At 44.6% G+C, this 26,137-nt stretch overlaps 1 protein-coding gene across 15 annotated transcripts in view; it reads right to left on the reverse strand.

Annotated features, from left to right (window-relative positions):
- FOXP1 (forkhead box P1) overlaps window positions 1-26,137 on the reverse strand; it is a 706,173-nt gene that overhangs the window by 97,250 nt on the left and 582,786 nt on the right. Inside the window, exon 1 of one of the 15 annotated variants that reach the window (XM_075998543.1) lies at window positions 9,160-9,279. The exons of 12 other annotated variants lie outside the window; for them this stretch is intronic. The gene's annotated coding sequence lies outside the window, so the exon portion shown is untranslated. Of the gene's footprint in view, window positions 1-7,587; window positions 8,409-8,477; window positions 8,610-9,159; window positions 9,280-26,137 lie in introns of those variants that run through there. 2 more of the 15 variants (XM_020284833.2, XM_020284834.2) reach the window with 2 other exon arrangements.

Raw genomic sequence — 26,137 nt, forward strand, 5'->3', positions numbered from 1 at the left:
AGTAATATCATGCTAAAAGCAGCAGGCACAGCCAAAGGAGGGAAAGAAGCAAGAAGCCTGAGTAATCCTCCAAACTGGTGAACTGGTCTCTGGATAATCAGAAGTGGGCCATTATATCCTGATGGCCTTAACTTTGCTTTTACTGTCTGAAACCACGTTTTTGTGCCAGTTAGCTCTGGGCATCCAAAGTGGGCTCAAGCTTAATTTATATATGTAATAAAACCGAGATCTCCCCAAAGTTTCTGCTCCAACATGTCCCGAAAAGAGGTTATATGGAAAGCTTTGACAAACATATTCAAATGGACCAGAAACCATGATAGAAAAGGAAAAAAAAAAAAAAATTCTGAGCATAGTTTAAGGCTTTTAAATAGTTAAGAATTATAGCCTATATATCCACTCCCTTAATTCCCAATGTCCAACTTTTTCATGTAGCTAGTCCCTCCTAATACTAGGAATCAAAGGGCATGCAGTACCAGCGAGAGGCTATTACAGCCCACACTTTATTGCCCATTACTACTGAGGTCATTAGCGGCAAGAGTGACTGTAGCAGTCTTAACCTATTGATCACTGTAACTACTATCATTTAATCCTGTGTTGAATGTCTGGAAAGCGGCTAAAGGCACACACGAGAGAGTGCTTTGGCAATGAGAAATATGGCCAAAGCTTAGAAATTACACTTTGATTCATAAAATCTAGCCAGTGGTTTAAATCAATAGTATTTAAAACAGTCATGTGAGTTTTTAACTACAGCACTCTGATATTTATGGGCCCCTCTTTGAGAGTATTCAGTGAAAACTAAACTTTTTTTTCAGGCCCCATGCCATCCACACCTCACCCTCCAGGAGATGAAAACATTCATGTTTCATGAGCTACAGGGCTCATGCCTTGACTGGGAGTTCGAGCTAACTCTTGATTTCTTCCTTAGAAGACAATTTTAAATAAAAGGCAAAAAAAAAAAAAAAAAATTCACATCCCCGATATTGTAACTACCTTAACTGTTTGAGTATATAGAAATGAGTATGTTTTATGAGTTAACAATGAATCATAGAAGGCAATTTATGAAGAACTAGAATGATTCTGTCTAGCTGCCTTCAGGGATCAGAAATTCAAATTAAACTTCTGGCAGACATTTAAAGAATGCTCGCATACAAAAACTGAATTTAAAAACACACACACACACAGTTAACACTCCTTAGCTGAGTTTCAAGAGGAAATCGTGATTTAAAAAAAAACACACACACACACACGGCATGATACACTGTTGACTGATATGGACTGGGTGTGGCCGGTCCCAGGTGCACATAGACCTGCAGGAATGGCAGAAATGGAGCAGGGCTTGGGCCATTGGAACGCTGCTAGTATGGGCCTGCTGCTACCTTAATACCAGCAACTAGGGAAATGTCGTTAGCACTAACAACTGCTGTTAAAAGCCCATGCACTGCTGTGTAAATTCTGCCTGATACGGTTTTCTTTTTCTGCAAAATGACTCTCTATCATCTGAATGCTTGAAGACTATCAAAATAATATGCTTTATTATTTTCTTTAATGCCCAACAGGGAAAGGTGGGTGATAGGAAGGGGAAAAAAAAAAATCTAAAAAACAAATAAACAAAAACACTCAGAAACAATACTTATTTCTAATCTAGGAGACAATTGAAGGAATTAGGTGGGAGGGGAGATGAGACAATATAAATACTGAAAATAACAGGTTATCATTTTTTTCCTCTCTCTTTAGTTTATATTCAAGTTAACTACAAGTAAACACTGCCCAGTGTAAATACACATAAATTCTGCACATCGGCATGTTCTGATAATTGCTAGGCGTACAAATAATAAAAACAAGATAAAAAATTTTAAATACTGTTTTTCCCCCCATTAACCTGGTTAATAATTTAGAAACTATTTTTAATCTCTGATCATTCGCCCTGTGTATGTCTCAGAAACTCATTTCCCTTCTTCCCTTCTATATTTCAGGTTGTCTGAGTGACAACTGACCAGGTTAGGCAGCATCACCTGGCTAATCAAATAACAAGAGTGAAACAAATTAAATTAGAAGGCTTTAGAATGTCAAAACCAAACCAAACAGAGAATTATGGCTCTATTAAAAATAACAACAACAACAACAAAAAACCTATGCCAAAATTTTTTATGACCATATAGAAGCTAGCCTGGGTAAAAGAAAATTAAACACCATCACCTCTGGCCCCATGTGAAAAATAACAGTTTTCATAATTAATAAGCCAGTGGATACAACAGATGTATCAGCAAACAGAAAAGTTAAGAAGTTTCTATCTATTCTCCATGGCACTTAAAAAAAAAACAAAACAAAACAAGAACAAACAACAAAAAGAACCAACCAGGTACCACACAAGGTAGCTATCATAAAGGAAAGGAAAATACATTTCTGACATAATATTTCAGTATTTAAAACATTAAAACTACAAGCTATTTATGTGGAAAGCATAATTCTATTTCATTATGGAATTCTGCTTTTTGTATAACTCTTTTAGACTTAGCTATTTTGCCACAATACTGTACAAAGCATTAAGGCAGGTAATGGTTATTATATTAATGCAAAATCATGTAAGTACTCAGTCATTAGCATAACTGTTCTCTCAGTAACAATACAACGACCTATTAAAATTTTAGGGAAAAAAGACCTCTTTAAAACACAATTAGCATTTCATTTTTTTCATCATTTTGTTTATTACATTCTATCAAGAAAGGCTATCTTTCTTTCACAAAAAATTGTAAGGCCAAGACTTGCTTGCCAATCAGGAGTTATTTCAAGTTATCAACCCTAATAAGCAATCTCTAGCAACCCTCTCTCCCAGCTATTCTTTTCTTCCTTTGTCTTTAAATCTTAAAAAGTGGCATAAATGCTTATTTGTTTACAGCACAGGTATTAGTGGAATCTCAACTGCCCTCCTCTAGCATTTCCCAGGGACACAAGGTCACTCCACTGAGTGCCAGTATAATTATTTTAGCTCTAATAAATATCAGCTTCATTTGCATAAAAATGTAAAGTTTACATAAATTAAATCGCTTCTCCCATTAGCGATTGTTAAATACAGGAAACAATGGAAGATACACATGGAAATAATCGCCCAAGAAGCACTGATCTTTTCAACCTAGCAACTATTATTATTATTATTATTATTCAAATCAAGAAAATGCCTCCTCTTTCCTTCTTCAACCTCCTTCTCATGTAGGTGGGATGAAAAACAATGTAGTGCATGTGAATCAAACATGCTATGCCATTTGATGATATTAGCAACAACAAAAAACGTTTTTTTTTTAACGGTTACAAATAGGAGGAGGGGAGAACTATCCCAAGAAGGTACCTCAGAAAAGATTCTACCCACAGATCTTTAGCTCTGGAAGGGAATAGGAAGAGGCCTTGGCTAAATAAGTTCTCTTAAAAAGTATTATTCAAAAATAATGAAAGAGTCAGCAACTGTATCAATCCTATCTGAGAAACATACATGATTATGACAAGATATAGATACAGTTCTAGGCCCACAGTTACTGTTAAATAAAGAAAAATAAAATGTTTAGCTTTTATTAAAAAAAAAAAGGTTTTTCTAAAACTAAGAATTAAATTTATAGCTCTGCTTTCTTCACGGTTTAACAAGCACAGAAAATTTCATAGTGAGCTTTACTGCAAATATGTATTTTTTTCCCCATATTATTGAGGGGAGGAAGGACTATAATTGAATTTAAACTTACAGGTAGGCCAAAATTAGATCATGCCAAAGTTTTATAGGGCCTTTCCTAGGGTGCAATCACTTTTGTAAAAGAATTACAACTTTAAGTTTCTTAAATTGTGCAGTTTCTCATGCCTATTTCCAACACCTTCACCTTTTTATCTTTTATGTTACAGTTAGGCTCAGGGGTGCAAATGAGATTCCAATGAGAAAACATCAGTTGCTTCTTTGCCAATCTCACCATTCACTGATTTATTTCTAATGAAGACAAAGCCCAAACCAAAGGCTTCCTACATGTTAAAAGTCAAAATGTGTTCAAAAATGCCTAGTAAAATCAAGGCAAATGGGAAGCCGGTGAAGACCCGGCCCCGTGCAGTGGTGTGACAATTTAGAGTAATTGTGCAAAAAGCCATCTTCAGGAAAAAAAGTAAAAGAAATTAAGCTGCCACAACTGTAACAGGTTAGATGAAAAAAATCAAAATTTAATACATTCTCCCCTGTGTCGTCTTGTTTTGTCAAGACATCAAATAGAATTGGGAAGTACAAAATAACAAGCCCTTGAGAAATCACAGAGGCCGACCTTTTTGATGTTGTTGATTTACCTTGTTCTCAGTTATTTGAACAATGATGTTTCAGATTTAAGGGCAAGATAAAGCTTAGAAATTAAAACATGATACTAAGGTATTCTAAAGAGCTCACCCTAACATTTAGCCTGCATCTTCATTGATTAGCTGCTTTTTACTGGATTTTAAAATGAGGCACAATGCATGTGTTCAGTATTCATTTTGCCCATTCTAAATTAATTTCCCCTCAAACAACTGCCAGGTGGGAAGAGAGACTCAGCGAAGATTATTCCTACAATCTCAAAGCAGAGGCCCAGGTTAGCTCTTCTCAGATAATGCAAGTCCCCGTAAAACTGCAGAGGATTGTTTAGCTAAGAGATACCTGAGTTTTCTTTTTAAAATGAAAGAAAACAAAGCTGAATGCAGAATGCCATTTAGGATGGGGGATATAAAAGTAGTGCGCCCTCTGAGATGAGTAAAACAAGTGTCCAGAAATATGCTGCTTCCAAGAAAATAAACCTGGCATTAAACATTAAATTTAGCTTATACAGTTAAGACTATCCCCAAATCTAGCCATACAGGTACATATAAAGCTATACACTCCTTTGCTCCAAGAGATCTACAGCTGATCAGCAATGCTTAACTCCTAGCCTTACAAGAAATATTATGTACAAAGATATCTAAAATCAAGCTAGCAAAAGATAGCATTCTCAATTTTTATATGTAGGTAGCTACTTGTACTGAAGCATATGTATATATATATAAACCCCAAATTGCAGCAGTTAAAAATATCTACTTAAAAGGCACTAAAAGCAAATAATCCAGGATTTCCCAGCAGAATTTATAAAACCTAGACAGTTAATAAGCTATTTAATGATTATAACTCCTCGCCATCAAATGCACATTTTAACATGCAACACACACAAACACAATTTATGTATTTATTTACTCTAATCTTCTCCAGTCAACTGTTGCTGCATTATCCCTTGTTTAAAAATCACAATGAACTACATGAAGTGGATGCTAACTGACCATTATATTTGCCCAGCCACAAAGAACATGGTTTTAAGGTTCTCTGTAGTGCTGGTCATTCACAACTAAACCACATAATAGAACAAATTTCTCTAGCCTTCCTTTTATGCCAATTCAAATTTTGCTCAAATTTTAGTATAAAACTGAGAAGCTGGTCACAACATTCTCTCCTGATTGTCTCAGAAACACAGTAACTCAAACAATACTCCTGCCACATTAGCTAAGACAAATCTGGAATCTCCTTGCTTTTAATTAATCCGGATTTTATTGTCACTGTATCTTCCAATTTCGTGGAGGTAGCCTGAAAAGTTGTAGAACTGGTCAGTGTCATGAAAGAGTGTGTCTTTCTCAAGTGACAGCACCTGACAACGTGTAAATGCAAGGCAGAGATGAGGAGGTTTTGTTTTTCAAGGTACATTTTTACTGCAAACAAAAAGAAAAAAAAAATTCAAACCAACCATTCCTATCATAAGCTTTCTTATGATTTATGGTTTACCAACTGAGCAAGGTTACGCAACGCTGCATGCCTTTAGATGCACTATTTCAGCTAGTTGAGATTTAATTAAGATCACAGCCTCTAAAATCCCTGTCAAATGAAAATTCAGAGAAGACAATACACTATATAGCCTCATGCACAATGTTTCCATTCCATTCCTGGAAAAATATGAGTTAATCTGCGTTTCTATGGTTGCAGACAAAAGTTCACTAATTTTGTTTTCTTTTGACACTTAAGGTTGTTTTCTATTATATGTCATGAGATCACTCCCTTTCAGGGAAGGAAGAAAAAAAAAATCGAGAGTGAAACATGTTGCAAAAAATGCACTTGACATTATTAGTAGACATTATCATAGCTGAGCTATGATGTCACCACATTTTCATATAATCAACCCATGCTTAGAAGTTTCATTTAATGAAATATGTTTATTAAAAAAACAACACAAACACAGAAGCTTGCCTTCCTTGAATGACTCTGATTAAATAATTGACGCGTTATGCTTCTCATTTTCTTAGCTGACCAACTTTTTGTCAGACAAGCTGCACATTTGGGCAGGAAAGAAAGTTCTGAAGGCAAACAAGTGAATACGAAGCCTATTCGTTTCATTCTGTAAGTAGTTCTTACAGGAAAAAAAAAATCTTCAATAGATTTCTTTTTTATAGACTGGTATTGACCCATGCTATTTTTTTTTTTTAAGAAAAAATTTATGACTGTGCAGCCCTTTATCTAGACAAATGTATTTTTATTTGCATCATCTTAATATCTTGTTGCTTATCTCATGCCTTAGAAATGACAGGTGCTTACAGTCTCAACTTGACAGGCCACTACACAAATAACTGTCTTGCCTGAAAGGGCTAATGCAGTACTAATGAACAATAAATCAACTTTGATTATCAAGTGTCAGCCCAATGCGTTTTCAGTTCAGCTCTATCCACATCCTAGAGTAAGCCAGCAGCCAGTGTCTCTGGGTAGGCAGTCTGTATTTTGGTTTCATTTTTACACACTTTTTCACTGAAATGTGTCAGGCAGCTACAAAAGAATCACGTAAAATAGAGACCCTTTTTCAATTTATGCAAAGGGTTATCAATTAGGAGAATGTGCTTTCTGTCTTCCTTCGGTTGGACTTAGTGATGAGTTTCAACAGTCAAGAAAGCTTTGTGTCCTTTTAAACAACAACAACAGCAACACATCAAAACCTAAGCTGGAACCTCAACGTGACTGTGTGTTCCAGGTGACACTGGCATGCCAGCTTGAGTCTTCTCCCACATAAACCACCTCTGACTGCACATGCACCTTCCTCCTGGAAAATCTATCACAAACAAACCAAACAAACAAACAAAAAAAGCAGAACAGGGCCGCTTCTAAAACAAAAATGTCACTTGCTTTCAACTTAAAAAAAAAAAAATTGGCTTCTTTAACGCTGACTTCCTAATGATAAAATACATGTAACTAATTTTTTTTTTCTTAAGCAGATTAGTCACTGATAGCATGATTCACATTTCCTGTTATCAGGCTTAATTTTTTCCCCCCAAATGTGTCACTTTTAGAATGTTGGAATCTATGGAAATTAGGTGATTTGCATTTTAAAACCGGCTTGATCAGAACATTTGGTTTGTTGGGACAAAAATCATTAGGTATTTTAGTTACAGCTGCCAGGCCCTGAAGGAGTTAATACCAAAGAGGAAGAGTCTATATGTACTTTGCTCTAAAACTTCACCACCCACTTCCTAAAGGTCCTCTCCTTCCCATCGCGACAGCAGGGAGGGGGAAAGCCCCGTGTGTCCACTGACCGTGTCGCGCGCAGTGGTGACAGCCGAGTGAGCCCCATCCAGAGCCGGTTCAGACGCGAGGACCCCGTGGCGGTGGCCATCCCTCTGTCGGCCGCGCGTCCGGACCCCAACCCGGCTCACTGCTCAACCAGCCAGCAGAGCGCTGCTGCGACAGGAGGCTCGGAGCCCCGCGACCTGCGGGGGTTCCCCGCGCCTTCCCGGCCGCGTGCGCCCCAGCGCGGGGCGCCCCAGCGTCCCCTCCCCCGTGCCTCGCGCGGACTCCTCGGCTCTCAGCAGCTCCAGCCGAAAATAGCCCAGACTGATATAGAAACAAACTATCCGAAGTAAAGAAACATCCAGCCCCCCGGGGGCACCCCGAGACCGGAGGGCTCCTTGTGCGTTTCACGCGCTTCGCAAAGTGACATCAATCACAGCCCGGATCCGTCCCCGAGAACGGAGGGCGGCCGGGGCCTCTACCCAAGTGGCCGCGTGGAGGCCAGGCCAGCAGGACATGGGCCGCAAACGGAGAGCGCGCGCGCGCGGGGACAGAGAGAAACACACAGGCAGGACTTCCTCCAACTCTCAGCTACACCCCACCCAGGAACATTTCAAAAAAAAAAAAAACAGAGAGAGAGAGAGAGAGCGAGCGAGCAAGGAAAGGGGGGCGATCGCTCTCCAGGACCCGCAGGCCCGGGGCTCCCTGTGGTCGCCCCTGCACCCCTCCCCGCCTCCGGGGCCAGCGCGCAACTCCTGCCCAAGTTGGAGAGCAGCGATCGTAGGGGTTCTCTCGGAAGGACTGAACTTGGGAAGCCGCGGGCGCTGCTGCGTGCCCGGCGAGGCCCGGGGAGCCGGCCCCGCGCGCGGCGGGCGGGCGTGGACGCGGGATCGATCGCTGGGGCGCGGGGACCCACCTGGCAGTCTCCATGTAGCCGCGGGCGCGGAGCCGCCGGGCGCCCGGGCCGGGACGAGGGCGCGGAGCAGGAGCGGCGACTGCACGCGCAGGCAGGGCGCTCGGCTCGGCTCGGGGCTGCCGCCGCGCCCACCGCCCCGCCCGCTCCGCCAATCACGACCCGCCTCCAAACCCCGCGCCGCGCCCGCCGCGCCCCACACAATGGGCGCCGCGGCCCGCGCCCGCGCCCCGGCCCCTCCGCGCGGCAGGTGACACCGCGCCCGCCCGCCGCGACCCCGCTTTTGTCTGCGCTGGAGAGCTGTTAACCCCGCGCCCCGCCTCCGCCCCGCGCCGGGGACACGGCGCGCGTCCCGCCCGCCCCGCGGGCCCGGGCTGCGGGCTCGGGGCTCGGGGGCGCCCGTGCCATCCTGCAAAGGGACACGGAGTTGTCCGCACCTCTCGGGGACGACGCCGAGGGGCACAGGGGGACCGCAGAGCCCGACCGCTCGGGGCCGGCAGAGCTGGGCGGGGAAGGGACACCCGCGCGCGCGGAGAAGCGCTTTCCTGCAAAACGGGCTTTGGAGCAGAACTTTGCCTGCACGTGCATGCATGGTGGTCCCCGAGCCCGAGCGTCCCCACGCCCCTCTCTGCTCTCCGCAGTCGGGTCGCCAAAGTGCGCCCCGGGCGCGCGGAGGGAAACTCACCCGACGGGGGTTGGAATAAATAAGCCCCGAACGTGCCTCCGCCTGAACCAAGCCACTTCCCCTCTCGAGCGAGCGACAGCTGCCGAGGCGAGCAGCTGCCACACGTCGGCTGGGAAACCATTCTTTAAATTCCTTTCTTATTTAGACAACAACAACACAACAACAACACAAGCCCCTCTTAGCAAGCGTTTTGAGGTGACCTGCGCTCTGTTAGAAACTGTCACTGCTCTCCAAGGCTGAGGATAGTGTTAAAAGAAAAGGAAAGAAAAGAAAAAAGTCACCAGTATGTTAAACTTTGTTGGCTCTACTGCCACGATTTCAGTGCCCAGGTTCCTCTAGCCAATTTCGGCAGCTCAGAAATCACCTATTTAACATCTTCAAACTCAGAGAAAAAACTTCCTGGCCTGTATTTTTTTTTTTTTTAAAGATAAGAAAAATATCAAAAGCCTTTAGGATTTTTATTCTTTTTCTCAAAATATTTGAGGACAAGGAGGAGTGACATCAAGGATTACCTATTTTCACCTCGATTGGGAAAGAGAGAGAGAAAGGAAAAAGGCAACAAAGCCTAATCCAGTAATTCCAAGAGTTTTTTTTTACTTGCAAGCAGTTTTCGATTTGGGGAGTATTAAATGCAGGTTACTACAAACCAGAAAGCATATTGATAATATTTCCAGTCAAGCAAATGCCTGAATTTCAATACAGGCAGCAGGACCTGACAATTGCTCCATCAGTCTGGCTGCAAAAGAGACAAAAACGTCACTTGACCACCAACGTACCATCAGATGTTAAATGGGTACAGCGCAGATCGCTCTCCATCTAAATTGTTTTTGTGTCAGGTAACAAATTTATTAATGGGATTTTTTCCAGGTCACCAAAAATGTGGCCCCACCCTCTCATGAATATTCAACAGAGAACCGAGGGGCGTTCTTTTGGGGGGCGGGGGGAGAAGGGCCTTAAATCTGCCAGAAAGGCCCCAGGATGAGTAGAGTTCTGACTCTTAAAGAGATGAGATGCTTCTTCCGGAGGGGCTAGCATAAAGCCCCAAAGGCAGGAAATAAAAATAAAGGAAGTTCTCGCCAACCAATGCACAGGGAGAAAGTGGAAATGGTCACTTCAAAACACACAAGTGATTTTTTTTCAACCTTCTAAAATTAATTTGAGATTTAATGTTTGTGAACAAAATTGGGGTTACTTTGAATAAAAAAATTTTTTTTTTTAAAGCTAAGTTTCCCATGAGGCATCCATAAAACTCCTGCATGCTTTTTTACAAGTTGGGCTAACTCCTTTGCAGACCAGTGTTTATCAGCTAATAGTCTCCAGGAGCATCAAAACAAACAGTAAACAAACAAGCAAACAAACACAAACATTACAGACGCCCATGACCCAGCTGCAGAGACAAGCCTTGCACAAAATAATTAGAGACTGATGCAATGCAGTGCTTACTCAAGTACTAAATGGCACGGTGGTGGCTGTAGACACCATGGGACCACAGAGGAAGAGGAGATCACTAGGAACAGGAGAGGTCTGGGAAGGCCCCTTGAGGAGGTGCTGTTTAAAGACTGGCGGTTTGGAAAAGGGGGAGGTGACAATATTAAGAGGGCAATGGCTTAGCACACGAACCCAGAAACCACTTGGAGCCCATCCTGCCCTCTCTCCAGACAGACAGATGACATGGTGACTCACAGACTACTTCTAGGCAAGGAAATGTACCACCAGTGATAAACCTGGGTAAAGTGCACAAGTCCCGGACATTCTGGTTAATTCTGAACACTCATGATCCCCTCATGAAGTCCTGTGTGCTTGCCATGTGCTTGGGATTCAGAAACAACTGGGACATCACGTGGCTGTTGGACAACATAAAACGTATAAAACCTACAGTCACTGAGAAGACTTAGTGAGAGCCATTTATTTACTAACATGAGCGCCAGGTCATTTTGGAAAGGCTGGGTTGGGAAGGCCAAAAAAAAAGGAGGAGGAGGAGTGCTCTGGGGGGTTAGAATGGGCTACTCATCAAGAGAGTCTCTCATAGTTGTCATAACTTGAACAAAAATTTCAATCCCCATTTTACAGAGGAGGAAGTTGAGGTTTGGAAAGGTAAAGTGATTTTTTTTTTCCCTCCAAAGAATCAAACACACCCAGCACCATAGGCCCACAGGGGAAAGTAGATATGGATAGTTATAGAAAAAAAGAAGTGATGATAATATAAAATGAATATGGGGGGCGGGGCGAGTCTAATGTTTAAGGAAGAGTGAAGGAAATGCCAAATACCATACTTAAAAATATTTTTGATGCCCACACACTAACACCCACAACAGATACGGCTCTTGTTCAAACACCACGAATTAAGAAACCTGTCAGTTGCTAAATGAGTCCATTGTGCAAGCCGGCTGTGCGTTTAAGAGAAGATTACTATGATCCCACACCAAACTCTAACCACCAAATAACACACCTGGGACTAAAGTCATGTATTATATTTGGTTCTGCTGAGCCTGAGACTTGAATGTAGAAGTGAGTAAAAGGTCTCACTGCCCATTCAGAGCTGAGAGTGGAGACAAGATGTATTAAACCCGGAGACAGGAGGAGCATCATGGTGGGGACATTATCCCACGCAGTGATGAATGGCCCAGCAGCGGAGGGGACCCGGCCGTGGTCCCCACCCACGTGGTCCTCAGCGCCAAGGGGGGGGGGCTTGAAAATCTAACTGCCGGATAAGAGGCCAAAACCTTAATTCAATTAGAAACAACACCTATTCTCTTTCCCAATTAATTTAGTGGACTATCCAGGACATCTTCTGAAATGACAAACTCAAAGAGATTCAACCGACTGATTCTATTGCTAGAGAGCTAAAGCCACAAGAATACAACATGTAGGCCTCTTACCCCAGTCTCGTGCTCGGTGGCCTGCCCAGGGAAGCTGGGCTCTGCAGGAGGAGAGCTCCTTTCTGTATTTCTCCCACGACCACCAACGGGGACAGCCCATTAGAGTCACTAAATTGCAACAGCAGTGCCCCATCCCTGAGATTTAGGCATTTGTCTCCAAGGAACCACTGTTCCATCTTGATTTAAACAGTGCTTTTCCCAAAAAATATAAATTAATACATCATCCATCCATCTTTAGGCAGCTAAAGCAGTTAGCTCCATATCAATGTTGTTTATGTCACTGTTATGTCTATGTTGACAGCGAAGCTAATTATGTTGTTTTTCTTCTGTGCCTGCTAGTTTGGCCAAGGGAAAAGCCTGAGAGTACTCCCTGTTCCACAGGAGTTTAAATTCCTCTTTATGACATCCTCCAAATTTGCCATTTGTATCTTCACTTAATGCAACATTTTATGATGCCAGTGTGTGTTTCTGGTTACTCCATATATGCACGGTGTGAATGACAACATCAGGCAGGTGCCTTCCGAATACGATGCATACATGAACTATGGAAAACACAACAACAACAACAACAACAACAACAAAGCAAAAAAAGAAACAGAAAGCCCCTCACTCGAAATGTAAAGACATCCATAAAATATCACAGCTAAACAAAATCACACATGGAAAAGGAAAGTGGCAATGTCCTTCCCCAACTGGGCATCTAATTGACAATAATAAATTACTCCCATTTATGATAGAATTATAATCCCTTGTTTTCACATAATGTAAAATTTATGAGTGGACTGCTTCTGCCAGGAGGTTAGCACAGATTACACTGAAGTGTGCCAAGGTCTTGAAAAGGTGCACGTCTGGGGGCAGGACAGCATGTCCTATAGAGCTTCAGCCTTCAGAAATCTGGGGGAAAAAATCACCACCACCACCACCCTCAAACCTGACTCCCTATTTCCCTTCCTAAGAGTGACAGCATCTATGAGACACTCACAGGCAAACCCTCGATTTTCAGCATAACCAGAACTGGGGCACCGAAGGGGAAAGGAAAGATGGGTTTTGGGGAAGGAAATTACATTTTATTATTATTATTATTTTTTTTATTTTTAGCATTTAATTATGCAGAAATAGCTGCATAGCAGATAAAGGCAACTGACCACTTTTATTGGGACAGTCAGCTTTCCTGGAGTCCCGGGGCAAGTGGCAGCCTGCGAGGTGTCCCACCTGTGTCCCACCTTGCCCTCCAAGCAGGGCTCCTCGCCCCTCTGCTTCCCTGCAACGCCACCCTCCTCTGACCCTGGGCGGACACACCCTCGTGTCAAAACCTTCTTGACGCCTGCCCTCTGCTGGTAAACCTGCCAGGACCGGGAGATTTTTGACTACCTCCACGCGTGCAAAAGACAACTTGGAAAAGCCAGACAGAGGAAGGACACTTAATAAACTATTAACTGGAATATATCAATTAAGACGCTGCAACCAAAAGAGGGCTGGGGAGGGGAGGCCCCCGTGAAATATGGCACTTTTAATGTAAAAGCGCACATTCGTCTCTTCCATTGCCTGCTCACTCCCAGCACGAGTGCCAAAGTCCGGATTTTAGCTCGCCTAGGAAGAGAACAACCTGCATTGCTGTCGGGCATCTTGCCTTCTTTGCTCGCTCTCTGGGGAGAGCATGTCGGTGCATTTTCAATAGAACACCTTCTTAGCAATAATGGGCCACTGTTCCCATTTCAGTGGTCCCTGGGGTTTCATGATACAGTATATTTAGCTGACTCGTAGTTCAAGTTTTCCTCTAGCATTCATAAGATCCATAGAAAAGGGAGGAAGAGAGAGAAAAAAAAAAGGAGGAGGCAAAGGGAGAGCTCTTGCCCACCCTTTGTTTAAGAAAGAAAATAGTTAACTTTGCAATTGATTAGCTGGCACCACACACACACACACAAAAAACAACGGGCATGGGCTCCCGGGCCCTCTCCCTGCTCAGAGAACCTTCTAGAACGTGCAGCCAGCCGGCCAGACTCCCGGCTGAAGGAGGGCTCCGGGCATTAGGGGGTGAATTTCCGCAGCAGCTCGCTGGGGTTTTAGCAGAGCAACTCCTGTCAGTGTCGAAGGGAAGCACGAGGCCAGGACAAATCCCTGCATACCATTTCAAAAATATATCTCCAAGACGGGGAAATGCAGCTTAGCAGTTGCAACCTCAAAGCATTCAGGAAGTAGCACTCCTTGAAAGTGCTTTAGATGCCGGGTAAATGCTCTTATAAAGAACACCCAATCCAGCCGACAATAAATCTTACTCCGGGGAAGCCTGCGAGGGACTGTGGAATCCCCTCCGAAGATAATTGCCTTCCACGATGTGTGGCAGAGAAACTGCAGCCCAGAAAACATTTTCCGGGCCCTATGGCTCTGTGTGGCTTGCTTTTCTTCTCTTAATGATTGCCAATTACACACGCGTGCACACACACACACACACACACACACTCATGCACTCAACTTTTAACAGGGACTACATAAAAGTCCAAAGATTTATCTTCTTTTCTAGAAAAAAAAAAAAGTTATGAAGCCAGTTGTTGGGGGCCAGGAGGAGGGTGAGGAGGCTGAGCCGAGGGGATGTGTGGAAGAACTCAGGAAGAGAATCTGAGACAGACACCCAGGTGAGCCATGCTGGGGCTTGGTTTCCTCCTCTTTGAAGGCTCATGTAGTTTTCAAAGAGTTCCAAGAACTGGGACTCATCCAACAGGCTGGTGAAGAGGCAGGCAGATCTCTTGCCAGCCAAAGTGGCCTCAAGCAGTCTGTTTGAACTCCGAGATGGTCCAGGAGCACTAGCTGTGACTAGTAATGACTAGCAACGACTTTGTCTTCAATGAACAGTGTCACTGTGGGCAAGTCACTTTACCCCTCTGAGCCTACACGTTTCACCTGCACGGAGAGAAAGATGGACAAGATACTCTCCATGGTTTCTTGAACACCAACAAAAACAACTACCATCAGCCCCCGCTTACACCGTGTGCCAGCCACACATTCTACACTGGCAAAGGACTCCCCTCTAGGCGTTTTCTGCTTACCATTAAGGTCCTACATAAAACGACCAGAAATACGGTTGAAAAGTACAACCAGGATTTCAGGAGCTTGGGAATCTTGAACACTACACCGTGTCAACAATCAGGGAAAAGCAACCACCAAAAACACTTTTTGGGAGACACCCCATAGCCCCTACTGGGGTCTTCTTCATGTCATAAACCCTGTGCGACACCCACAACTCTGATCCACAGAGTATGGCACGTGCATGCTTTAAACCTGGCGGGTTTAGTTGAGGTCCCAAAGCCTCTAACACGACCTGGCTTCCAAACATATTTATGTTCTGTGGGTCTTGTGATTTTTTTTTCTCCTCTTCTTTAACCACCTCGGTTCTTTTTTCTTTTTTTTTTTTTTTTTCCAACTATGCCTGCTTCCACCAAAAAGATTTCTGAATACCCAGCCCAACCTCCCGAGCCACACTTGCCTGCTTCTGTCACTGTCGTGTTGGAAAGAAGAAATGAAAGTGGACAGTTTGATGCATCAGGTGGGGATTTCTTTTCTGTCTCAGGTTGAAGCCACAGCTAAAGTTTAGGTTGGACTGCCAGGGACGTTTGGAAGAAATAATATCACAGAGGTATCTAACCCCTTTTGAAGTCTAATAAACATTTTGAGAAAACACATACAGAAATGTAGTCCAGCCTGCAGGCTGATTATTTATTTATCTATTTATTTTTTGTTATTTCAAATGGCATTTCATCCCTGATGAGGAAAAGCAGATGAAGCAAGAAGCTTTCAGGCATACAGAACTTCCCTCTTTTCAAACAAATAAGGCATTGTGTTTGAACAATAGGAGGAATGTCTAATTGATCTTAATTAAATTCAGGGATGTCCAATTTTTGAGATGGGTCAGAACACATCTATGTAATGTCATAACCCAACAGGCCAGCCCTTTGAAATCAGGGAGCTCTGTGGTTAGCTGTTTTCTGACACCCTTTTTCAACCATTCTCCATTCCCTTGCATGACTAACTCATTCTTCCCTCCAACTTTCTTCTCTGCTTAAACTCTTCTCTCTACTTCATGCTGATCCTGACCTCCTCTTCCTGGCTCAGGGGCCTTATATTAATAGTGTAACAGCAGCAAGAGCAATACCCCTGACTTCCGGCTGTCCTTCTGAAGTGCACAGCCCTGCCATCATTCTTATGACAACCTGTGAAATAGGGATCTTACTAGCTCCGCTCCATACCTGGAATCTGGAATAGGAGCCATGCGAGTTTGAATGCAATATTTGCTACTCAATTAGCAAAGTAGGGGGAGCTAGAAAAGTTCACTTAGCCTGCATTTCCTCATCTGCAGAGGAGGAACAATTCTCTGCCTAAAAGCTTCAAAGAGTGGCAAGAAGTCGGGGCACAAGCATCTGCTCTAGCCAACTCTGCTCTGTTGGTCGCTGTTAGGGGGGTCATCCACGGTCACTGGGCTGGATGGAAGAGCCGGGATGTCACTCTCTTCTCCAGGGCTCTGTCCTTCTGCATTAGGGAGCCTCTGCTGTATGGCTGTAGGGCTCAGGAGACTTTGGGACAATACCAAAGACAACAAAGACCGGAGCCAGTCATGAACAGGGAGGTATCAGAAATCCCGTAAAGAGGTTGCCAGTCACAAATTGGGAGGGCAGGTCCTGGGACTTTGGCACAGGGTGTGACAAAAAAAGGGAAAGGGAGGGAAGGGCTGGTGCCTGGTGACAGGAGGTGTGTGAGGGGCTTGACATTCTCCACAATCGCTCCTAACCCTCCAAACAACCCTATCGACTAGGCATATTACTGCACCCACTTAACAGATGCAGAAACTGAGGCTCCGAGAGCTTAAATTACTTAGCCAACAACTCAGAGCTAGTAAGGGGGTAGTTGGGACTTCAATGACTCCAAAACAAGGTTTTTATCCCCTATGCTAAACTGGAGACCAGGCTGGGACTAGCACGGAGCTTGGGAGAACACAGAGGCAGGTCCAGTTTTATTTACTCCCTTGGGAAACAGATGTGACCAAGCATCACAGATTGGTGAGCATGAATGGAACCTAAAATAGTACAAAGGGACATTTTTTATTTTTTATTTTTTTGAGACACAGTCCTCACTCCGTTGCCCTGGCTAGAGTGCCCTGGCGTCAGTGTAGCTCACAGCAACCTCAAGCTCCGAGGCTCAGGCAATCCTCCTGCCTCAGCCTCCTGAGTAGCTGGGACTACAGGCATGCGCCACCACGCCCAGCTCATTTTTCTATATTTATGTTTAGCTGTCCAAGCTAATTTCTTTCTATTTTTTTTTTTTTTTTTTTTTTTTTTTTTAGTACAGATGGGGTCTCATTCTTGCTCAGGCAGGTCTCGAACTCCTGAGCTCAAGCGATCCTCCCGCCTTGGCCTCCCAGAGTGCTGGGATGACAGGCGTGAGCCATTGCGACTGGCCCAAAGGCAAAATTCTGACGTCCGTTTTGCTTCTTATGGAATCCACAGTGACAACGCACAACTGGGCTGGCAGAATGAGGGAAAGGGAAGTTGAGGGAGTGGCCCAAAGGCTCGTAAGTTGTTTTGAGTTACTTCTCCTTGATTAGGGAGCTTCTCACACTCCCATCTCCACTGCTGGGGCAGCGGGGAAAGACAGACAGACAGACAGACAGACAGACAGACAGACACACTGTTTCCTCTCCTCCCCTTCCAACACATTCCTGAGCACCAGGCAGACGCCCTGGCCTGGATGGTGTCGGATTGGAGCTTATCTTGTCTCTGATCCCTGGAGAGAGACCACCACTGAGTTCTCGTTATGGCCGCACCACTTTCTGGCTGTACTTTCGGTAAGTCACCAGTCTCCGTGGCCCTCAGTTTCCTCATCTATAAAAAGGAGCTAATCCCAGTACTTTACCCACATGAGGTTTAAATGAGATAAAACGATCTTAGGTAGGGTCGATCCCAACTCTAAAAAGTTTAACTAACCAGGAGCTCTTTCCCCCAGTTAATCTTAACAGTGGTAGGAGACATTTGGTTGTTTTGTTTTGTTTTTTAAAATCGAAGGTAACGAGACCAGGAATCAACTCCAGGAGGCAAAATGGCAACCCCAATTTAATAAATCTCCAGGTTCCTGGTGTGCCACCTGGTGCCCCACCAGCCAGGGCCATCACTTGGACGTGGGGAAGGCGTTGGTGGTTTGCTAAACGTCCAGCTCTCGAGCACCCGCTGGGAGAATTCAAGGAGGGGTCTCTGCCTCAAGTGTTGAGAACAATTAATGTAAGGCCGGCGCGGTGGCTCACGCCTGTCATCCTAGCAGCACTCTGGGAGGCCGAGGCAGGTGGATTGCTCGAGGTCAGGAGTTCGAAACCAGCCTGAGCAAGAGCGAGACCCCCGTCTCTACTATAAATAGAAAGAAATTAATTGGCCAACTAATATATAGAGAAAAAATTAGCCGGGCATGGTGGCGCATGCCTGTGGTCCCAGCTACTCGGGAGGCTGAGGCAGGAGGATCGCTTGAGCCCAGGAGTCTGAGGTTGCTGTGAGCTAGGCTGACGCCACAGCACTCACTCTAGCCTGGGCAACAGAGTGAGACTCTGTCTCAAAAATAAAAAAAAGAACAATTAATGTAGGTTGGCCAACATGAGACCTAATTTATGGCACCGTTAGCGTATGTTTTCACAATATTCCTTACTTTCATCTCACAGTGGAGCCTGTCTCCAGGAAGGGAGGCCTTTGGTGGAGTCCCTGTCCAGAGGGGGCTCAGCTTGCACCCAAATAGCATCAGGGTTTAATGACATAAATGGGCTGATTTTCAGATTCTCTGTTCCAAGTTTCTATTAACAATGCCCAGCTATCCAAATGAAGGGACATAAATGTCTTAGTGCTTTCAGGGCACATAGTATGGGGACCAGCCATCACTGGAGCATTTGCTGGAATTAAGAAACAAACATGCTAAACAGGCAGGGATCGGAAAAGAAGAGGCTCAGGGGATGAGGGAACTTCTGAAATAAGACCGGGGCGATGTTCAGGATCACAGGGCAGTGCTCTGCCCCAAGGAGTTGGGCGGGCAGGATGGCAAAGGCCATCTGAGCTTCTGGAAGAGCCTATGCAAACATTCACACGGGACAGAGAGGCCCAGAATGCCAGCAGTTGGGAAGGGCTCAGCCTGGCTGGGTGCTGATAAAACATGCTCCGTCTCCCTTCCTTGGGGAACGAAGAGTTTTTCTTCTTCTTCTCAATTTCACCTATATTTCCTATCTCAGAAATGTACCCACCTCTTCCTCTTCTCACTCATGTTCTGAGCATGGTCTTTGTTCTTCCTCATGCATGTCCTATCCATGACCAACAAGCTGTCTCAGCCTTGACCTCACCTGAGAGTCAGACACACATACGTATTTTTCCCCCCAAGCTAGCAGAGTTTGATATTCTTTAGTCCTGGCCTGCTCTCAGCCCATGATTCCCAGGCTCCCAAACCATAGAGTTTAATTTAGTAGATCTCTGATAACCCTTCACAAATTCTAGAGGCCTAAGTCCAACATTCAAGCAGTGATTAAAGAGCATGGATTCATGAATTACCTATTCTGGTCACCAAAGTATTTAAACAATATCACAGCCGACATGGATATCTTAGACATGGACGTCTTCTACAATTACGTAGGACCAAAGCTTGAAGAGAACTCACATCCGAGTAGGGGCAAATTTCCCAAACATCAAGGACTCGTGTGCCAATCCTTTTTAGATTACTAAGGGTGTAGACAGAACTCTTAACAGCACAGTCAAGAGCACTACCAACAAGTCACCCCTCCATGAGGCCTTGTTCGGTGTGCCTCCTCCTAAAAGAGCTCGCTGTCCTGAGATGAAGGTGGCTCTTGATAATTTTTATTTATTTGTTCCTTATGAACTAAGTTGGGAGTGAGGGCAAAGGCAGGTAAAGACCTGTCTAGGCCGGGCGCGGTGGCTCCCGCCTGTCATCCTTGCACTCTGGGAAGGCCGAGGCGGGCGGATTGCTCGAGGTCAGGAGTTCGAAACCAGCCTGAGCAAGAGCGAGACCCCCCGTCTCTACTATAAATAGAAAGAAATTAATTGGCCAACTAATATATACAGAAAAAATTAGCCGGGCATGGTGGTGCATGCCTGGAGTCCCAGCTACTCGGGAGGCTGAGGCAGGAGGATCGCCTGAGCCCAGGAGTTGGAGGTTGCTGTGAGCGAGGCTGACGCCATGACACTCACTCTAGCCTGGGGGAGGACTCTGTCTCAAGAAAAAAAAAAAGACCTATTTAGCACAGTGACACTAAACGTCACAGTAAAGGGGAAGGAGCCTAGTCTAAACAAAAGAGTATCTTCCTATTAGATAAGATTACCCTCCTAGACAAAAACAAACAAACACACACACACACACACACACACACACACACACACACACACACACGGCGGTAGGAGAGACTAGTAACCTAGCCATCTTCCCATCCATGGCACTAAATTTGGGGTGTTCCCACTCCCTTGACTTCCTCCACCATTCACTTTCTGTGCCAGTCACTTCAGCATGCCATCAAACAGTCAATCAGCATCCCATCAAATAGTCATCAATCAGCATTCCATCAAATGGTCAATCAGCCTTCCATCAAATAGTCAATCAATGAGCACATCTACAATGCCCTGTACGTAACAGCTCCTAACAAAGACGTGATGGATTTACAGCACATAATGAATACAGCAAATAAATTAATGTTTTCTCTTCCCCCTCCCCTGCCCGACTTTCTTCTCTCCTCCTTTTGTCTCTCATCTGTGTTTCATGCACATGTTTTCTCTAGACTATAAGCTCTGAAAGACGAATTCTGAACTCTTTCTTCTTTCTCCACCTGTGGAATACATGGCATAGTGCTAAGGAAAAAGTAACTTAATCTTTGCTAAATAAGAGTATTTCTACATGTAAGATGAACATTCAATGACATTTCCTTTATTCCTTCTTTCCCTCCCTCCCTCTCTTCCTTTCTCTCTCTCTCTCTCTCTCTCTTTTTCTTTTTGAGACAGAGTCTTGCCCTGTCGCCTGGGTAGAGTGCAGTGGCGTCATCATAGTTCACTGCATCACAGCAACCTCAAACTCCTGGGCTCAAGCAATCCCCCTGCCTCAGCCTCCCGAGTAGCTGGGACTACAGGCACTCAACCACCACGCCTGGCTAATTTTTTCTATTTTTCGTAGAGACGTGGGGGTATCATGTGTGTTCAGGCTGGTTTCAAACTCCTGCCCTTGAGCAATCCTCCCGCCTCGGCCTCCCAGACTGCTATAGGATGACAGGCATGAGCCACCGCGCCCAGCCACGAAGGGCTTTTCTATATGGCTATATTGGGGACTAAAATCTTCTTGATGACAATTTTATGACTGAGTGACCTCATGTGCAAATACATTTGTACACAGCACTCAATGATCAGATTCTTCAAAAGTTTACAAAAAAAAAAAAAAAACAACCCAAAACTGGATACAAACTATAATTTAGAGATTGCACAAACAGTAAGACTTTATGGCTGTGAATACACTTGGATGACTTAGTCTAACACAACTGTACCTACTAAAGGTAGACAGCTATCAGGATTCTCAAAACAATCTTTCATTTGTCTTGCTAATTTTATCGTAAGAAAAGGAGCCTTCTGAATGGACATTTGACTGGAGGCGTGGGCAAGGCAATTTCCCAGGCTGCTGCCAATAGCAGGACATGCTGAAACTAGATTTGCATTGCCCAGGGAGTTTCTTCCCTGCCTCCTCGCTTTGTCTCTGGGAGTTCTTCAATGATGCGACAGATGACAGTAGATCTACAGGGAGGGCCACAGCCCACGGTGCTGGGGGCCACTGAGCAGTCACAAATAGTGGCACCTTTAACTCATCTCATCCAAACCAGAAGTCCTAGAGCTGGCATGGCCTCTGCTTCTTTTTCGCCACCTGCATTCTGGAAACTGCAACCTGGGGTACCAAGTTCATTCCTACAGTGGATGCCGTGTAAGTCTTACGGCTATGACAACCCTAACCCTTTCCTGCCCCACCCACTTGGGGCTGGGGCTGGGGCTAGCCCCTCTCCACCGAAGCCCTAAATAGGCCCTGCTTTTGTTTAGAAGGTGAGGCCAGCATTGCACGCGTGATGTGCAAGCAAGGCAGCCCGCTCTGGTTGGCCCCGCAGTGTCCTCAAATGGGGTGTCCAGAGAGGGGGCATGGCGGGCCAGTGTGCAAAGGAAGATAGCAGCCAACTCCTCATCATTCCATCCATGCAGGCTAAAGTCCCTGGCACCTCTGCCCCCCGCCAAGCCCCAAGTGGCTCCTACTGGCTTTGCCGTCACGCCCTAACTAACTGTCACACGCAGCGCTGTGACACTGGAGCGCTTCGCTCTTCACTAGCACAGTGATATGAGTTCTGCGTTCATTCCCATTAAAAGACCCTTTCTTTCTTTTTCATTTAGATCTAGAATTTGAGCCTGCTGAGACCTTTTGCAAAAAAAAAAAAAAAAAATCTTGATTCTTCATTTCAGAATATTAACTCTTCCTCCTCTCTTGACACTTGGAATTTCTGTCATCTCTGAAATCTTTGGATCAGAGATGCATTGTGATCGGTTTCCTAAATGCGTGCATTCCGGTGTTTCACAACATCTCAACCGCGGTGCCGTTGTTGTGACTTGACAAACTGCCAAGACCTGCTTCATGCCGTGGCTTATTTCCTGCGTGTCACCTGCCCTGGACCTGGCTTGTCACCTACACACCAAGAGAAGGCAGGCTTTGCCGCCTCCTGTCCCCTAGACTGGCACCCAACACGGTGCCTGGCTCTTCGTAGGGGCTCGACAAACAAATGTTTTTGAATGCATAAAGGACTGAGCTTACTTGATCTTTGCCACAACCCTGTGAAGACACTATTTTTATTCTACATTTTATAGATGAGGAAACTGTGAGGTCTTGCAACTGAAATGGCTCAGAGTTAGGCACCTGTTACTTAGAACCTGCGTTTAAAAATAACGCCTAGGAAGAATAAACACGTGCGAGACACACCAACTGCTCGTTTCAGAGAGAGACCCCCAAATCAGGTCTTGGGCCTCTTTTTCTCGAATCTCAATAGCATGGGTCGTAGCTCTCTCCAATCACCTCTCCTACCAGCTTTCTGTTTGCCTTCTCTGCAGAAACAGACATGGCTAAAGAAATTTCTAAATTAAAACCTGGCAATGGTTCCTATATTCTTGTTTCCTAAACCAATAAATCAAAACTGTCTAAACAGGTCATAAATGTTCCTTGGCTATATAATGGGGAAAAGTTCTGATTTATGGTGCCAGTATAATAATTTTAAATAATTACATAAGACTTTTGAAAAATGCAATTAACACCTTTAGGAGTTTTTCTGAAACGAAAATGAATCTCTGGAGATGACTGTTCCCATACATAAAGATAGCCAGTGACAAAATAAAAATAAAGCTACAAGATGCAAGTGTGCCTGAGCAGTCTACGGAGACAGGGTACAGGAGCTATTATTTACAAGGGGAACTCGCTAGCACGACCACATCAATAAACGTTTAATGCTGTCGCATGACCACAGGGTAACAACGCAATTATCGTGTGTACCACCGAACATCGAAATTAAATCAGCAAATAAACATCTTGTTTCGATTCAGCCCCGGCTGATGCCTTCCTCCCTCTGTGCTGGTTTGACACATCCTACCACACTGTCCTTTGGAACAGCCCTGGAACTGTCCTTCAGAACCTCCTACCTGCTCTTGCAAATCTGGCCAATGTTCTCTCCTTCCTCTTCCTCTTCATTTGTGATTCATCTCCAAATTCCTTCTACAAATGAAGGCGCTCCCACCGTGCTTCCTTAACCCTAACTTCCCTGGGTAGACCAAAGACAGTCTTGTCATCTCTGAAATTTCCTTCCTCAGGCTTAGCAAGCAGTAGTAGTTAAGATTTTCCTCCGTGAGGCCGGGCGCGGTGGCTCACGCATGTAATCCTAGCACTCGGGGAGGCCGAGGCGGGAGGATCGCTCAAGGTCAGGAGTTCAAAACCAGCCTGAGCAAGAGCGAGACCCCGTCTCTACTAAAAATAGAAATTAGCCGGACAACTAAAAATAGGAAAAAATTAGCCGGGCATGGTGGTGCATGCCTGTAGTCCCAGCTACCCAGGAGGCTGAGGCAGGATTGCTTGAGCCCCAGAGTTTGAGGTTGCTGTGAGCTAGGCTGATGCCATGGCACTCTAGCCCAGGCAACAGAGTGAGACTCTGTCTCAAAAAAAAAAAAAAAAAAAAAATATATATATATATATGTATACCATGGAGTACTATTCAGCTCTAAGAAACAACAGTGATATAGCACATCTTATATTTTCCTGGTTAGAGCTGGAACCCATACTACTAAGTGAAGTATCCCAAGAATGGAAAAACAAGCACCACATGTACTCACCAGCAAACTGGTATTAACTGAGCAGCACCTAAGTGGTCACATAGGTACTACAGTAATAGGGTATTGGGCAGGTGGGGGGGGAGGGGGCGGGTATAGACATACATAATGAGTGAGATGTGCACCATCTGGGGGATGGTCACGCTGGAGACTCAGACTTGTGGAGGGTGGGGGGGAAAGGGCATTTTTTGAAACCTTAAAATTTGTACCCCCATAATATGCCAAAATAAAAAAAAAAATTGTACTCCATAAACCAATTTCCCAAGCTCACTTCAGATACCAATCTTTCTCTTTGTTTCTCATTCAATATTCTTGACTTTGGCCCATTCTGCCAACACTTTCCCTGAAGCCTCCATCTCCTTTACAGGAATTTCAACTCTGGAAGTAGCACGATGAGGCAGCTTCAGACTGAACTAACTTTTTTCCTTAATATTAAGTATGCATTGTTTCTCACGAACTGTTCTATATTTTCTTCTGGATTTATCTTGGATTGCAACACTAAGATATATTTCCTCAGGGTTCCTTTAGATCCAGTGGAATTTTTTTTTTTTTTTTTTTTTTTGAGACAGGGTCACTCTGTTACCCTGGCTGGAGTGCAGTGACGTCATCACAGCTCACCACAACCTCAAACTCCTGGGCTCAAGCGATCCTCCTGCCTCAGCCTCCTAAGCAGCTGGGACTACAGGCGTGCACCAGCATACCTGGCTAATTTTTCTTTTGGTCGAGATAAGTTCTTGCTGTGTTGCTCAGGCTCCTCTTGAACTCCTGGCCTCAAGCAATCCTCCCACCTCAGCCTCCCCTCAAGCAATCCTCCCACCTCAGCCTCCCAAAGTGCTGGGATTACAGGCGCGAGCCACCATGCCTGACTCCAGTGGGAATCTGAAAAGTGTTCCAACACTCCACAATTCAAATTTTGAAATAGTCCAAGGCATCTCTCCCCAGTTCTTTCAACCGCTGGTACAAGAAACTCTCAGCCACCATTCTGGTCGTGAGAATGAAGAAAAAGACACAGAATCATAGAAACTTTGATCTGTAAGAGATGTAGACATCATCTCAATCCCACCCCCTCAACTTTCCAGATGGGAAAACCGATGCCCTGAAAGGAGAAATGAAGAGCTAAAGGTCAGACATCTAATAGTCACTGGCAGGAACGAGACTAGAACCCTCAAACTTGTGACTCATATAGTTAAGTATTCTTTCCATTGCTTCACTCCACCAGACAGGGAAGGCCCATGAGGAACCACAAAACTAAAATCACCCTCTTTCTAGCACTTAAAACTGTGCTTTCGTTGAGGGATACAGAAGGACATAATAATCTTTCTGCATTTTCTGGAATGAGCGGTGCTTTTTAACGACAAATTATGAATGAAAAATACACCTAAGTATTATACGCCGAAGGGTACTAGACACCAAGATGTAAGTTGCCCTCTATGGTCACTCACATTTCACCTGTCTAAAAATCTCTGGTCATTAATCCAGAGCTGAGATGTCCAATAGTGTAGACACTAGTCACAAGCGGCTATTCGAATTCAGTTAAGCTTAAATAAAAACAATTCAGTTCCTCTATATCTTATCAGCCACATTTGAAGTGCTCAGTAGTCAACGTGGTTTGTAACTCGCACACAGAAACAGGACAGACCATGCTGAGAGTCTAGAACATACCAGTTTATGAAATGGGCGTAATAGGAAAAAGCC

This window comes from Microcebus murinus, chromosome 28 (assembly GCF_040939455.1).
Source record: "Microcebus murinus isolate Inina chromosome 28, M.murinus_Inina_mat1.0, whole genome shotgun sequence".
Taxonomy (NCBI): domain Eukaryota; kingdom Metazoa; phylum Chordata; class Mammalia; order Primates; family Cheirogaleidae; genus Microcebus; species Microcebus murinus.